The sequence below is a fragment of the Hypomesus nipponensis genome, chromosome 1 (genome assembly GCF_054491055.1).
Source record: "Hypomesus nipponensis isolate SF chromosome 1, ASM5449105v1, whole genome shotgun sequence".
Classification (NCBI taxonomy): Eukaryota; Metazoa; Chordata; class Actinopteri; order Osmeriformes; family Osmeridae; genus Hypomesus; species Hypomesus nipponensis.
The window spans coordinates 10,454,742-10,460,741 of NC_140361.1; positions in this window are offsets into that span (position 1 = coordinate 10,454,742).

The window sequence follows — 6,000 nt, forward strand, 5'->3', positions numbered from 1 at the left end:
GCGTAATGCTGTCTGGCCTAGTCTGGGCCCAGACAACCAGAACAGTGACCAAAAGAGTGAGTTGGCTGTAGTTCAGCGAAACAAGCCAGATTATTACCTCAGGTTTGAACTTTGAACTGTGTATACAGTAGCATGAGGCTAATCAACAAACCAGTCAGGTGTAAGCTCTGTAAACCTTACAGGAGAAGGAGATGCATTAACGGGGCACTGAGTATAGTCAAGGCTGGGCGGTTTTCTGTGAGGCTCCTGTCTGTGAGCAGATCGTCAACCTTGAGAGTCACCATGGCCACTGGACAGCAGCAGCCTCAGCTGGCTTGTCAAGGTGCTTTAATGGGGCCTGTTGATGGATGACTCCATTACTGTACCGGACCATGCTGTGTCACCTCCAGCTGCCCCCCAGCACCCGGCCCGCACCCGCTCCCCAGCCAGGATATCGCAAACGTGTTTACTTCGGAGGAAGCAAATACATTTGCCAAACAAACAAACACAAATATCTTCCACACAAGAAAACTTCCTGGTGATAAGACGAGTTTGATTAGAATGGGGGGTGGGGTGGGGGGGGATTGTGTTGTTGGCTGTTGTCGCCCTGAGACATATTTCCTGTAGGATATCACATCCCTGGGTCCGGATCTATCCTAAGGATACAGACCCCAGTCTGGCGACCACTGACAAACTTCAAACTTCTCCATGGGCCAGAAGAAGAAGAAGAAAAAAATGACAGCTGTTCTTTCGTTTGGCCCATCTGCTGAAGCAGAGCACTGTTCGGACTGGAAGGGCAGACATGGTTGGTGGGGAGGGTAGAATCGGAGGTAGAACCGCCACAACAAACAGAGTGTGTCCATATCAAGCATGCCCCTGCACGCTATCTCAGCCACATTAGTCAAGCTTGACAAGCCTCCCCCTCACCGTTATACCACTAAAGAGGAACTAGGGAGGTAAGGATAGTAAAAATGTGTTCTGAGGTATGGGTGAAAGGAAAACGTAGGCTCCATCTAGACTCTAATATCTGACACTGATACATTTGGTTGAGTATAGCAGGTTATTAGCCTAAAACAACATACAATTAACTAAAACTTTCAGAAGACATAACCCATAAATTACCCCAAACCATGGTGAACCAAGTGTACTGTACCACCCCAAACAAACTCACTCTCGGAGCCATAGACTGAAACAATGTTTTTCATGTGGCTGTCTGAGATAATAAATCCCAGGTGTTCGCACGTCTGCGAGGTGTTAGACCTGGAGGGGCCTGCTCCCTGAGCCCTCAGGGCAGCACTAACCTGGCCAGGGGTCACAACCCCAGGGGCTCCCCACACTGTCACACGGGATCACATGCTACGCCTTTTCTGCTACATGGGGATCAAAGTCTGATGCAAATTAGTTCTGTTAAGAGGTGAAGCCTCAGGTTTAGGTTTAATGAGGTGGTGGGGAAAGTATGTCTGTTAGGATCGTTTGTACTCGGGACACCCAACTTTCAGCTCTGTTTAATCTTATGACATACATAGGCAAACAGTAGACCCAGCATACAGGGCTGGGTTACTGTGTGTGTGTGTGTGTGTGTCTGAGGATGTCATGAGGTAGTCACTTTGGGATTGATAAAGCCCTACAGCACACCATCAGGGGTCCACTGAAATGGGGTGATAAAAAATTTACCACTCTGCAATAAATTTTTCACAGACAAAAAACTTGCAATGTTCCAGTTAGTGAGGTCTAGCAAAGGATAAGAGGTCTGGTAGACAAGATTTATTCAACCCCCAAAACATACCGTAGCATTCACTGCACTCCACACCCCAAAACAAGTCATCCACTGCTTTATTCAAGCTTAATTGGATATTATATCCAGCCCAAATTATTCTGAGCACGTGAAACTTTCATTAGGTCTAAACTTGATTGATATAAAGCATGCAAGCACAATATACACTGTATAGTTCCCATGTGCAGTTAATTTCCATGTAGGAGTCTAACATGGAATGACTGGAGGGTGCAAATATCATTTCAAATCCTGATTAGATCTGCAGTAAACCAAGGTTTGGAATCTCATTGCATGTGGTCAAGATAATTCCAAATTACCTATCCACTCAATTATGTGGCTTTTAATAATGTACTTTTAATTCATCCCTTCAGGCGAAGGCAGAAATATAAACATGCGAATTACGATCAGGAGCCAATTTCTCTTCCAGGTGATGACTTTCGTTTCATTCAGTTTCAGTTTGATCCTGCCAATACTCTGGTCTGGCAAGTTCAAGACCAAACCAAACAGAAATAAGTCAAATCCTTTGTACCTAAAGTACTAACCACTAGACTCCACAGTTGTTAGCCTGGTCTCTACACAGTTTCATCACTGAGGGCAATGGAATGTGTGGCCACACATCAGAATTGTAAATGATTGTTGAAAGCTGACGAGAAACACGGAAACGGAAGCCCTTGGGTGTAGATCCAGGAGGGGAGGAACACGCTGTGGACAGAAACGTGAGAAAGCGAGCCCTACTGAATCCCACTGAACCCTTGTCCTAGCTCTCAGGCACCTGTTTGCTGTAAACACCATCAAGCATCTGTGCTTTCCGCCAACACCCCCCCAGCCAACTCCTCCGGTACCCCATCCACCCCCCCCCCCCCCCCTTAACCCCATAAGGCTCCCAGAGGGATTCAGACTCTTCATCACAATTCCATGGAACCTCTCCCAGGATTACCGCCATCTTGCGCAACGACCAGTCCGTGGCTGCCTACCGACACAGATGGGAGCACAGCCTTGTTATGGCTTCCATATGTCACATCGATCCTGTGAGTCGGCGCTTTCTACAGTTCTTCTCTTTCTTTCCCTCCCTCTGGTTTTCTCCTTCAGTGTGCTGACCAGGGAGGGAGAGGTGAGGCCACCCCAAGATGGAGGAGGTCAGGGAACTGAGATGCTGGTGTACTACATTTTCATCCCCATAATTGAGAATCTTATCATGTTCTCCTTTCTCCTAACTCACCCTCACAGACTGCAGCAACACTATTTGCAGCCAAAAAGCTGACATGAGATCATTTGTGCTTTGGGGCGGGGGCTGAATGTTGTCAGAGGTTTGGAAATAGAGGTGAGTTTTCCCACCATAACTCCTTCCCCCATTACCTGTCACGGACCTAAGACATCTTTAACCCCCCCTGGGGAGTCTGCAACATAGACCCGTGTTGTTGTATGGTAAATATGAACCGATCGGAAGCTCAAAAGCGAGCTTTGACTCTGCAGCCATTGGAGGTTTCCTGGTCTGGCCTGACACACGAGAACACTAATATTCCCTCTCTGATTATAATCCCTCATGCTGACCTCATTAACCAGGCATCCGCACTGAACCCTGCCGGAGCTGGGTCCAGGAGACGAGCTGTCAATCAACACCCATTGCTTCAAACAAAGGGCATCAGGAGAAGTAATCCAGTTCACCCACTGTGGAGCTTTAAACTAGGATGCATTGGGATTTGCGGGTGAATGCATTTGCACACACCCACGCACACAGACTAACACTTTTATGGAGAAGGCGTTGAGATATTGAGGCTCAAAATCCAATACAGTGTTTTATAGTCACACAAAGCAGTTTAAAACCACTAATAACACGATCTGTGGAAATCACATTCAAGTACTTAAATTGTTAAATCTGGCATCTACATAGTATGCTAGAGCATGTAAGTAAGTAAGTAAGACTTTATTTATATAGCACATTTCATACAAGAATTGTAGCTCAAGGTATGTGACTGGTCCAAACCCTTCATCGCGTTCTCCCTTAACCTTATTTAGGAGCCATGAGCAAAATATTTCATTTGTAGTGCAGAGTTTAATGTGAGTTAAAACTAACGCTTACAAGCAATAAAACCTAAATTTTCGATTTGACAGGAATTTACTGAATTCTGAAGGGTTCAGATTATGGACAAAAGTTCAACTTGGGACTTTGACAAGTTGTTATAAATGTCTGCACATTCCCCCCAACCATGATGACCTTTTCAGGATAACATCTTTGACTGAAATACTGTGATTTCAGGACACGACTACATGGGGTGAAATAACAGCCTACAAAATGACACTAGCTATGGGCAGTCTGCAGGTTCAAAACACAGACCTGCCAAGGTGATTTACGGTACGGTCACTTCTCCTGAGGGTGACAGGAGAGACAGAGGGAGGACGTGTGAGAGCTGGTCTTTTGTGAGGTCCTCTCATAAAAGACTGAGTGATGAAACCCCGTTGCTCTCATAACATTCCTGTGCTGTTTGGGTAACACACTCAAACAGAATACGATACCACTTTTTACGGCATGTGCCATGTCACCAAACACTGGCACCACTGTGCATCTCCATGAGAGAGAGAGGGAGACAGAGAGACAGAGACAGAGAGAGGGGAACCCAGAATGACTTTTTCATGGGAAACTATTGCACTCAGTCTAATTTGGCATTCTGTAACTTAATAGCTTAACAATGTCAGTAGAAATAGACCAAGCATTTTCCCCTCCGGGCTGAGAGGGTGCCACACACTTGGAGCCAGACAGACAGACAGACAGACAGACAGACAGACAGACAGACAGACAGACAGACAGACAGACAGACAGACAGACAGACAGACAGAAGGAAGATGCTGGGTAGGCCTAAGCCTTGATCCCTGGCGAGGATCCAGCCTGGATCTGCTACATTTCACCCTGGTGAAAGAGCAGAGCACACTGAGTGTGCCCAGGACTATGCCGCAGTGGATGTCGCCTGGCGTAGACTGCTACCTTAGGCCTTGTGCCTGCGGGTTCAATATAGCACTGCTGGACCGCCGCCTGGGAAACAGATGGTAGGGAATAACACTGTCAGCCACCCTGAACGCTAACATCCTGGACCTGGGCCTGCGCCTGGGCTCTGCCTTCCTATCTGTATCTCAGATGAAATCACCCTGATCCTCCCACAGCCATAAAGAGATTAGGAGACATCAACTGTACGAGTGAAACTGACTGGACAGCTGAGTCTCATTAGCTTAGCACACTGGCTTTTTACAGTGGGTTTAGGTGCCCTTGGTTGTTTACCCGGTACAGCCCTGTTGGGGCTGAGCTGTGGAGGACTTAAAGGGCAGGTATACCTACCGAGGTAGATGCAGGTCCTCCTCGAAGCTCCAATTGCCAAACAGGAAACCAGAGACCTCATTATGCACAGACCAGATTTCAGACAATTAACCATTTAGAAAGGATCAGTGGAGCTGGGATTAAACCCAGTTGCCACTACAAAAAAAAGATTAGGAATAGATTACAAAGGATGCATAATGTACTCAAAGAGATTGGAAACGTAACCAGCCCCTCTCACAAGCACGCAAAGCTCCTTACACACAGTGACAGGGAGACGGAGGATGAAAGCATCTTAGATGCCCCCCTGACTGTGCACTCCAATCCGTTGACATACTGAAGGAACACACGCTATTATTACAGGGGTGCTGCATTTTCTATGTTTTGTTCTTGGCCTCTCTCTAAAAGGTTTTTTAGAACAAGCGCACCCCTCCTGAGTGTCTCAGCTCCCCCTGTTCAAAGACGCTTGTCAGCAGCATGTGGCCATTTTAATATAAGCCTGCTAGACTGCTCCGTGCCCCCCACTGGCACCTCTAATCTGGTTGGCAGGAAGTGATTTGATCTCGGAAAGAAGCGGGGCATCCGAAAATCTAATACATTGGAACATGAAGGGAGGGCCTTTCTGTTTGACCTTGAGTGATCATGCTGATGTTGAGAGGGCCAGTCTCAGGAGGGGAGATGATCACAGCAGGCCACCAGTCTCCTGGTCATGCTCAGCTCCTCTCATCTCCCTCTGTCTGATGCCAATCAGTGGCAGTAAAGCCTGCAGGCTCACAGACCATCTCCCTTTGCATGGAGGGAACAAGGAGGAAACTCTGATCCGATTTAATAGTGAGCGTAGTATTTTCACATGATGTCTGACTGTCTTCAACGACTGTCATTGTAGGTGCCTAAAGCCAGGTCTCCTCCACAGGAACTTTAAGTCCGTACTCCGGAGGGAGTA